Here is a 10,354-nt window from a genome sequence, read left to right on the forward strand (position 1 = left end):
TTCTAAGTCATCTTTTAGTATTACAAGCCTTTCCAAATTATCCTAGCATTTTTTTTTATTTTACCATATCGATATCGACCTCATGATTACTATTACCATCAATTCAACAGTTAACTTATTCCTCGAAGTTAGCTGTACTCACCACTTAGTCAAATCTTATCATCACTATTGACACGACCTTTCAAAAATATTACGAACTTATATCTCATTCTCTTTTTATTTCTAGGAAAATTTTGGCAGAGTTTCCTTTGTATTTCTTACTATCTCAAAACTTGCACGCAGGAAATACAAACAATGCCTTACAGGGCCAGCATATATATTATCTCGTATCATAGCCGCACAGGGCTCCCCATATCAATAACAGTGTGAAAGTGACGAACTTACCTCGTATGTCCAACTCAAACTGTACCTGTTACACTTTCCTGTTTATTTTCCCTTCCAATCTTTAACTGCAGGTTGCAATCATACCTGCAACATTCACACTATATCTGACATATATCCTGCTTACCGTTACTGATTCCTTCAGCTTCTTCTATGCTCACCTTATAACTGAACTTATCAACAATATATATGCATTCAATCCATTTTCTTACTATACTTTACAATAACTTACCTTGATGATGGCCAGTCGCCATTCTGCATATACAATTTATGATAAAATAACCTCAATGAAATATTAGCCTTTGTAACTCCCAGTAGCATTATTTACCTTCTCTTGTCGACACCATTCTCCTGTTGAAATCAAAGGTCAGTATATAAGGGATATCATTTCCTATCTCTTGGCTCTATCGCACGATCTAGAGTAAGAAGGAAAGGTAACATCCTAAATGTCCTGTAGCTTCCTGTTTATAGATGTGGTGCACAACACACCGATAAACAAGACTTTACTAGACACGGTTTGTAGACACTCCGAGGATGAACTGCTCTGATACTACTTTTGTCACGACCCAACCCCATGGGCCATGACTAGTGCCCGAACTGGACACTCGTATACATACCTGCTAAATATAACTAAACTGAAACTAAGGACTGTATGGAAACATGTAAAAGCAACCGAAAGATTCATAATGCCATATATCATAATAACCTGTCTCCTGAGGAGTCACAGCTAACATAATATGCAAGCCGACAAGGCTGCCACTATATACGGGAATATCCAAAACAAATCATATCGACATAGCTGGCCATAACCCATATACAACCCACATATGTCTACAGACCTCTAAGAGTATCATAGTAAAATATGACGGGACAGGGCCCCGCCGTACCCTCGGATATGTATAAGTCTACATCAAAGATCTGTACCAAAATAATCTAGGTTCCGGAACAATGGAGCTCTCCAAAACAGCTGAGTAGAAGTCCTAAGCTGGAGGATCACCAAACCGAGTGTCTGTACCTGCGGGCATGAAACGCAGCCCCCGAAGAAAGGGGATTAGTACGAGATATGTACTGAGTATATAAAGCATGAAATACAATAAAGAGGGTCATGACTGAAATAGAGATTACAGGAGACAAGTATGACAATCAGAGATACCAATACACTTGCCTTATGAAATGTAAATCATGCATATCAATATCATATATCATACCCGGCCCATTATGGGACTCGGTGAATAAAGTCATCATATACCATCCTTGGCACCATAATCACGTCATCATATCATCGTATCATCATATCATCATATGTATATATATATATATATATATATATATATATATATATATATATATATATATATATATATATATATATATATATACCGTATCCCGGCCCTCTAGTGAGGGACTCGGTGAACAATGCAATGAAACTGTGCACGAGAACGTACCCCGGCCCTAGACTCGGTGAAAGATATATTGAGGCATGCACGAGCAGAGTAGTGAGCAACCATATGCAAACTAAGTCATATCTGAGACTCAATAGAATAATCAAAATGAACTATCATTTGAAAATCAAGACAACAGTCATATCAAGTACCCTTCGAATGTCACTATGGATTATATCAAAATAGGACGCCTGGAATCACAGACACGTATCAAGAAATAATAAAATAAGTTCTGGGAATCAAGAACATTAGCTATCCTAGTGTCTCTAAGAATAGGAGCTTCTTTGGAGTCATATATACGTCGTCTGTTTGTTTCATAAAGATCTTGCCAAAAAGAAGGAAGGGTTAGCTTTACATACCTTGTCGCTTACTTACTCATCCCACGTCTCATTTCTTGAACCTACAAGTCTATATCCCAAAGCGATATGCTCAACTCAGTCTGTAGGAATTAGCTTTAAACTCATATTAACTTAACAAAATGATTTAATGAATCCCCTGTATAATTCGTTCTAACCAAACTTCATATCATTTCCAAATTACAAACAAAGACTTCAACAACGTCATCACATAATTTCCATGGAAACAGAACAATAACTCATTTCATAACTCTATAGAATTTGGCCCACATCTCACTAATCTCATACAATCTACAAATAATACCAAATATGCCAATAATTAAATTAGGATACTCTTTCAAACCAATCCTTAATTACTTAGAAATCTAACCATATTCGAGCAGCATCTTCCCTAAAACATAATAATCCTCGTGATTCCAACTTAGCCAAAATATCAATCATTATACCAACAACAACAATACCAATAATTTCATATCAAACTAAAAGTAAATCCATTCTTAAATCACCTCCAAAACAGCCCAACATACATTCCTATACCGATGCTTGTATACACTTCTTTATTTTCGTATATACATAGTATAACAACAACCAAAACAACAACAACTGCAGCCAATCCCATTATAATCCAGCCCACAAAACAATTCGTAACCACCACCAAACAGTCCGTATGATAACAACAAAAATTTATCCGATTTCCGATATAGTTTTCATAATTCTTTCATCTAACAATGTAGATATGACTCGGATAACTCAAATACATTTAGGAGAGAGGATTTCTTACCTTAAATAGAAATACGTTGCTGCTCTTGAAAAATGAATCACGTTGTCACTTAACTTTAGAACTTTCCAAGTTGTTGATTACAAAACTAATCACATTCTTTTTTTTTTTTTGCTTCAATGGTAAACTTCATCTTTTTCTCCCTTTGAAAATGTAGATTCACGTTCTGCCCCCCATTAATGGAAATAGGAAATATAGTTGATTGTGGAGTTATAAGAACGAAATTGAGGTAACAATGGAGCTTACTGCTGGTACGTTTTTTTTTCTTTGGACATGAAGGAGTATTTTGCAATGTGAATTCAAGTGTATCCTTCATCTATAAGTAATGAAGACTTGGCTCCAAATTAGCCACAACATATACTAATTAGTCATATGCTGGTCACTTACAAAAGTTACACGTGGAAAGTGGCTCCATTATTAATATTATCCACTAATTTCATAATTAAAGTCTAATCCCCCACTAAACTTATCCAACAATTAAATCCCTTGTCTCCGATTTTATTCAAGCATTTAACCAATATCCGGATAATTAACTTAATTAATCATTAATCCCCACTTAATAATCTAATCATGATTAATTAATCCCTAATCTCCACTAATATTTCCATACTAATTGTAATTAATTAGCAAATCGTGCACTTATTAAAATCGGGATTGAAAAGTCCTTGAACTTATGTCGATTAGCTTGCGAATAATCCAACGTACAAAAATACGGGATATAACAACTGCCCTGCTGCACACTCAGTTTCTTTTAATTCATTCAACCTCTAATCTTTCCGATACTTATTAGACATAACTTAAACTCTTATACACATAGAGTGAATATGTAGAATCTCTTATGACCTTGACAAAAAACTTCACTTTCTAAATCCACGTCGACTAACTCAAGGCGAAACTCAACGTATAAAGTATGGGGTATAACATCTCCCCCCCCCCCCCTTCGGAACATTCGTCCGCGAATGTTAAACTCCTAGAGGTCTTATAAAAATTTTGGTAGAGTGTCCCCTATAACTATACCACTACTAACCTGTCACAACAACCCAAATTATACAATGCCACACAGGGCCACAACAAACAATAACAATAATGGCCTCACACTACCAAATATCATAAGAAATGAAACATTACGCACCTGAAGACAATGGTGTGTCTGTCTAAACCTCCTCTGGGAGCGCAAAACAAGTGCGGATATCTGGACCTCATATCTTCTTCAGGTTCCCAAGTCATTTCCTCAACATTCCTATTCCTTCAAAGAACCTTAACTGATGCTACATCTTTATTCCTCCATCTTCGAGCTTGTCTGTCTATAATGGCAATGGGAACTTCTTGTCACGACCCATTTTGGCATAAGCCGTGTGGGTACCTACCTTTCCCACCTCAATAAACGAACCCTTAACCCAACGATAAATAAAGACATCAGTAATTAGCTCGAGCAACGGAATAGAAATAATAATAATACCCCTAGGGTCTAATCTGAGTAATACAAGAGCATCTAAAAGGAAAATAATACAAGTCTGGAATAATAATACATAAAGTGCCTATGTCTCTGAATAGAAATAGGACATAATGATAGAGAAGTCTTCAAGGCAGCGAACGACCATGCTCACCCTGGAAACTCGAGATTAATGCTGAAGTGACTATCAAGCACGTGTAACGGAAGCAGATCCAACTTGATACTCTGCATTCATAAAGGAATTTAGCAAATGCAGGTCAGTACAAAACAACAGTACTGGTAGGCATCATCGGCCGACTAAGCATAGCTAACACAATTCAGATAATAAAGAAGATAGACGGATAAACTAACAAGTATAAATCAATGTAACCGAATCCAAGTACACGTCATCGCCAAAATAGAGCATCTAATCCCAAATGTGCCAAGTCTGATCATATCAAGTACGAATCCAACATCACAAGTACAACACCAAAACATCTCAAAGTAAACCATGGTGCAATGCAATGCAATAATGTATGGATGCAATGCAATGCCATGTAAATGTTGTATGCACATGTACTCCGGACAGAAATATTGACATCTCGGTAGCACAACCTAGTGTGACTCGCAAAGTCTAATTGCCACCCATCCCGGATCTTTGCCCAACAGACAGACAGGACCCCTGATCTTTGCCCACGTGGGGTTTTCACAGGCACCATTCTGGGGGACCTGCAGAGTCCATGCACTCACTCAATCAATGATTCCAAAACTAACATCGAATATCGGCCTCTCACATCACTCAAGTAAAAATTGAGCTCAGCTCATCACGGTGTTTCATCAAGTATCAACAGTATCTCAACAGTATATCTTGAATAATGAGAGTGCCTGCAATGCATGTATCCACAATAATCATGCTCAATATCACAAGTATCAACAATGGGTACGCTAACAATATATGGGAATCACAAGTACCAGCAGTGGGTACGCCAACAATATATCCGAATCACAAGTACCGGCGGTGGGTACGCCAACAATATCATAATCAAGATGGAACAACAAATGCCAATATCTTCTAATAACACGTGGCATCAATCTAACACAATAGAACAATCAATCGACACACAACGGGATGGCTTGTCCCAAACACACAATAGGGCCAACCTAATACAATATCCATCCCAAATTCATACCCGAAAGTTCACATGCTTTCTCCGACGATATAATCTAAATATATATTTCGCTATGCGATGTCTCAAAGGGTAAGCCATAGCCTACCTGGATAGCTTAATAGCAACATCAATAAATCATTTTTTCGCATTCCCTTTCCGTCGAGCCTCAATATCAAAAAAGTCTAGGCATAATCGAATTCTATATTAGAAATCATGAAGAATGATACTAATATTGCCATCATTCAATTTAGGTCAAGTCTAAACTTAGAATGTGGGGAAAATGAGCCCACATGGTCAAAACGGGAAATTCGGACGTAAAATATTAAATTAAGCACTAGGTGATCATAACCCAACCACTAATTGCTAAATTAACTCATAGACCCATTTCGAATTTGAAGCAAAACCCCCAATTTGGGTATAAACCCTAACTCTTTGATTCCGAAATTCAACATTAAAAATAGAAGATATATGATTAATAAACTTGGATTCATCAAAAACTGGCATAAACCTCATCAATTTCACCACTTATAAGCCTAGAGAAAATGTTCATCAAAACTCACTTTCATCTTTCATTACTAAGATATTATTAAAGGAAAGGGGGAATCTATGATGAGAAGGATTAATGGAATAGAAGAGTAATAACAAGATTTACCTCCAAGAGGATTCCCACAATATCTCTAAGAACAGTTCCCCATAGCTCTAATTTTGAAATGGAATAAAATGAGGGTCTAAAGGCTTTTAACACTTCATTAATTATACACACTGCTCGTCACCCATTTTGGCAACACTGGGACCGCCCCAGCGGAGCCGCTTCAGCGGTCCAGTCTAAATGGCTTGGATCACTCCAGCGACAGGCTTATTGCTCCAGCTGTGCCGCTACCGCGGTGCTGGTGCCGCCAAAGCGGGCACCAGACACCAGATTACTCACCCAAGTTTCATATTTCAATCCGATTTTCGGACTAATATTCGAGGCCATCTGCTCACATACCATACATATAGACACACATAAAAACACGCTACAAACACGCTCGTGGCCTTGGAATTCCCAACGGAGGTTTCGTTGACCGAGTCAACCCCCGATATCTTAATTCGAATTTCCCAACCCAAGTCCCAAAATGCATTCGAGTGCGTTGGGAACCTAACAAAATATACACACAAGTTCTAAACGACCATCCGGACCCCACGAAATCGACAGATTCCCCGAAAAAGATTTGTTTACCCAAAAGTCAACTTTGGGTCAACTCTTTTTCACTTTAAGCCTATATTTCACAATAGTTGCTCGAATCCGGTCTAGACACCTCGGGAACCATGCCAACAGTCCCCTCGGGTAAAAAATAAGCTAGTCAAGGCTCGAGAAAGGGCGAACATATGAAAAGACTATAATGACCAAACGGGTCGTTATATCATATACCAATTGAACCATCGCTCGTCGTCGAGCGAATAATAGAAAGAAGCGATAAAAATACCTGAATCAGTGAACAACTAAGGATATCGGCTACGCATGTCGAACTCGGTCTCCCAAGTAGCCTCCTCAATAGGACGGTGCTTCCATTGCACTTTCATAGAAGCAATCTCCTTCGAACTCAACTTTTGAACCTGCCTATCCAAGTTCGCGATAGGATCCTCCTCATAAGTCAAATTCCCATCAAGTGATACAGAATCCCGACGAACAATGTAAGTACTATCGGCATGGTACTTCTTCAGCATCGAAATATGAAAAAATGGATGAACTCCCGTTAAGCCTGGCGGCAATGCCAACTCATAAGGCACATTTCCCATACGAGCAACAATCTCAAATGGGCCAATATACCTGGGGCTCAACTTGACCCTTTTACCAAACCTCGTAACACCCTTCATGGGTGAAACCTTCAATAGAACTTGGTCACCAACAACAAACTCTAAATCCCAGACCTTCCTGTCCGCATGCATCTTTTGCCGACTTTGAGTTGCCAAAAGCTTGGCCTGAATAACTCTCACTCTATCAAAAGACTGTCTCAACAAATTTGTACTCCAAGATCGAGCCTCGAACCCATCAAGATAGCCAACCGGAGATCTACATCTCCAACCATACAAAGCCTCAAAAGGCGCCATACCAATGCTCGAATGATAACTGTTATTGTACGCAAACTCTACAAATAGTAAGTGTTGATCCTAATGACCACCAAAATCAATAACACACACTCTCAACATATCCTCGAGCACCTGAATGGTCTGCTCGGACTGGCCATCGATCTGGGGATGAAAAGTTGTGCTGAGATCCAACGGGGTACCTAACTCTTCATGAAACGCCCTTCAGAATCAGGAAGTGAAGATAGTACCTCGATCAAATACAACAGAAATAGGAACCCCATCCAACCTCACAATATCCCGAATGTACATCGTGGCTAACTTCTCTGTAGTATAGGAAACCTGAACTGGAAGAAAGTGAGCAGACTTAGTCAACCAATCAACTATCACCCAAATAGAGTCAAACTTGCCTAGGGTCTTCGGAAGGCCCACAACAAATCCATGGTAATCCTCTCCCACTTCCACTCGGAAATGGACATCCTCTGAAGTACACCACCGGGTCACTGGTGCTCATACTTTACCTGCTGACAATTACCACACTTAGCCATGAAATCAACTATATCTCTCTTCATCCGATGCCACAAATAGTGCTGTCTCAAATTACGGTACATCTTAGACGCCCCCGGATGAATGGAATAGCGAGGGCTATGAGCCTCAGTTAAGATCAACTGAATAAAATCACCAACACGAGGAACGCATACGTGTCCTTTAATCCTCAAAATGCCCTCAGAATCAATTACGGCGTCCTTGGCCTCACCTCTCAAACCTCTATCTCGAATCTTGCTCAACTGAGCATCCTCAAATTGATGAGTCCTTATCCGATCCAATAAAAATGACCTCGCCTCTATACAAGCCAAAATCCTACCTGGGGCTGAAATATCAAGGCGAATGAAACTGTTGGCCAGAGTCTAAACCTCCATGGCCAACGGATGTTCGGAAACAATCAATCGAGCTAAACTCCCCATACTCACTGCCTTGCGACTCAAGGCATCAGGCACCACCTTCGCCTTCTCGGGATGATACAGAATAGAGATGTCATAGTCCTTCAGGAGCTCCATCCATCGGTGCTGCCTGGAATTAAGATCTCTCTGGGTAAACACATGCTGAAGACTACGACGATCGATGAAAACCTCACAATGAACACCGTACAAATAATTACTCCAAATCTTCAACGCGAAGACCACGGCCAAGCTATCACCCTACCTCCTACATCAACACAGTACCTACACCCACACGAGAGGCATCACAATATATCGCAAAATGCTTACCCTCCGTGGATAATGGTAAGATCGGGGCTGTCGTCAAGAGAAGCTTGAGCTTTTGAAAGCTCTCCTCACAATCATCTGACCACTGAAAAGGAACATCCTTCTGAGTCAATCTGGTCAAAGATGAAGCAATAGCAGCAAAAACCCTTCACGAAGCAACAACAATAGCTAGCCAAACTCACGAAACTACGAATCTCAGTAACAATAGTGGGCCTCGCCCAACCCCTCACGGCCTCAATCTTCTGTGGGATAACCATAATCCCATCCTTAGACACAACATGGCCCAAGAATGCTACAGACTCCAACCAGAACTCACACTTAGAAAACTTAGCAAACAGGCCATGCTTCTTCAACAACCCAAGAACAGAACGAAGATGACTCTCATGCTCCTCTATACTCTTGGAATATACCAAGATATCATCAATAAATACAATCACGAAAGAATCAAGGAATGGACTAATGATACCATTCATTAATGTCATAAATGCAGTCGGGCTTGCTGGGTATGAATAGACTCGAGGTGCGGAGATGCAACGGTCGTATCACGAACATGAGCCAAATAAGCCAAAACACCCCTTACTTACTAACTTCTTTGCCCGAAGAAAGGAAATGATCTTCTTGGGAGCGGGACTAGGAGTATCCCTCCACTCAAGCCTAGGAATGCTCGGCATGGCTAAAGTAACTGTCTTGGCGTGACAGTCCAAGATCGCGTGATAAGGAGAAAGCCAAGACATCCCCAATATAATATCAAAGTCCACCATATCGAGAATCATCAAATCTACCCAAGTGTCATACCCCATAAAAGTAACCAAACAAGACCGGTAGACTCGATCAATAATCGCAGAATATCTGACGGAGTAGACACATGAACAAGTATACCTATGCTACCACAAGGCAAACCCCAACTAATGATATGAAATATAGATACATACGAATAGGTAGATCTAGGATCAAATAACACAGATGCTGCTCTATGACGGACATAAATGGTACCTAAAATCACAGTATTTGAGGCCTCTGCCACGGGCCTACCCGAAAATAAGTAACAATTGGCTCCACCACGCCCAGTCTAAGATCCCCCTCTCGCACTCTGGGAACCACCTCTAGCTGACTGTGAACTACCTTTAGAACCATGGGACCCACCGCAGCCTGACTGAGCATCGCCCCTCTGAGAAGCCCACCTCAACCACCAGATGATATAGGAGCCCTCTACAGCTGATAATCCCGCCTGGGTCGGGGACATCTCCTAGCAACATGCCCAACCTCTCCATAAGAAAAACAGGTACGAGGAGATGAATGCTGATACACAGAAGCTGAAGACCCGGATGAAGCAGCCCTTTCCATTAGTTTGGAGAATGAACTCTCATGAGCTCTCTGCAGGCTCACGGGGGGAAGCCTATAACGCTGAATGCACAGGACAACCGGAATATGGCTGATGTGGCCTTGAAAATTGTTCGGTGCCTC

General features: G+C 40.3%; 1 long non-coding RNA gene across 1 annotated transcript; it reads right to left on the bottom strand.

The window, feature by feature from the left end:
• Positions 1–1,059: 1,059 nt before the first annotated feature.
• LOC132642447 (uncharacterized) lies at positions 1,060–3,263 on the bottom strand. The gene is made up of 2 exons (XR_009583166.1): positions 2,961–3,263; positions 1,060–1,396 (listed from the first exon to the last, which is right to left on the bottom strand). It is a non-coding gene; the product is annotated as an uncharacterized LOC132642447 (long non-coding RNA).
• Positions 3,264–10,354: the final 7,091 nt, after the last annotated feature.

Source organism: Lycium barbarum, chromosome 5 (assembly GCF_019175385.1).
Source record: "Lycium barbarum isolate Lr01 chromosome 5, ASM1917538v2, whole genome shotgun sequence".
NCBI classification, from domain to species: Eukaryota; Viridiplantae; Streptophyta; class Magnoliopsida; order Solanales; family Solanaceae; genus Lycium; species Lycium barbarum.